Here is a 1,064-nt window from a genome sequence, read left to right as displayed (position 1 = left end):
AAGGACTTATTATGAAATACTAAGTCTGTTGCACAAGCTTCTAAGTGCTGCTCTAACAAATTTTATTAATATCAATGTTTTTGAAATTAGATCATTTTCTGACAAATATGGCAACTCCTCCTTTCACCATATTTTCTCTACAGAAATAAGAAGCTAACTTGCATCCTGTAACATTTAACATATCTGTACCAGTGGTCACATGATGTTCAGAGAGGCAGATTATATCAACTGGTTTGCTCAACTCTAATTCTTTAACACAAATAAACAACTCATTAAGCTTAATCCTTAGTCCTTGGATATTCTGATGCAATAGTGGTAACTGATTTTGTGCAATGGCTGAATTACAACTGGATGAACCCAATTTTCCTGCCAATTTTTGAGTATCTCTAATTTCAATCAGAGACTGTCTGTATGAGTTGTGTACATTAAAATTTGCTTTCTGGCTGCCTGTTTTATCAATTGAATGTCATTTTCAGGCTGTCTCTGAACATCTTTTGTTTCTGCCCTCCCTACCCTAAAAAAACTGCTGATCTGTCACCTGTAACCAGTGGTACTTTACCACTCATGACAGTGCCCCCCTTAAGTTATTTGCTATTAGCCCAGACAGTTTTCCCTTCCCTTTTCTGTTGAGGTGAAGGTCATGCCTAGTATAGTCCCACCTGCGGATAGAATCAACAGGAACCACACTGATATGAGACCCCATATCTGATCCAAGTAGCAGTTCCACCTCTAAATTAACTCTCCTAACAGAAGAGTTTAAATGAGGCTGGTCATGGCGCCTCAGAACAGACACAAGCCCAACACCAGTATGTCTTGTTGCTGAAGCTATCTTTACCAGGTCACTTTCACTTGAATAATTAGGGTTCCTATCTATGCTGTTGCCTGCCCCACCCACTCTTACCACAGTGTCTTCCTTTGTGAAGTCTTTATAAAGTAAACCTACATCCTCTATCACCTGACTCAGACTTGCACTAGGTTTAAAGAAGCTTGTGACCTGGTAACATGACCCTAGTTTATCCTGCAACAGTTGGCCAACACCTCTACCTCTACCTCTACCTAACAAC

The sequence above is a fragment of the Schistocerca cancellata genome, chromosome 5, assembly GCF_023864275.1.
Source record: "Schistocerca cancellata isolate TAMUIC-IGC-003103 chromosome 5, iqSchCanc2.1, whole genome shotgun sequence".
Lineage (NCBI taxonomy): Eukaryota > Metazoa > Arthropoda > Insecta > Orthoptera > Acrididae > Schistocerca > Schistocerca cancellata.
The sequence above is the reverse complement of the archived record's forward strand: the minus strand, read 5'-3'. Positions refer to the sequence as shown.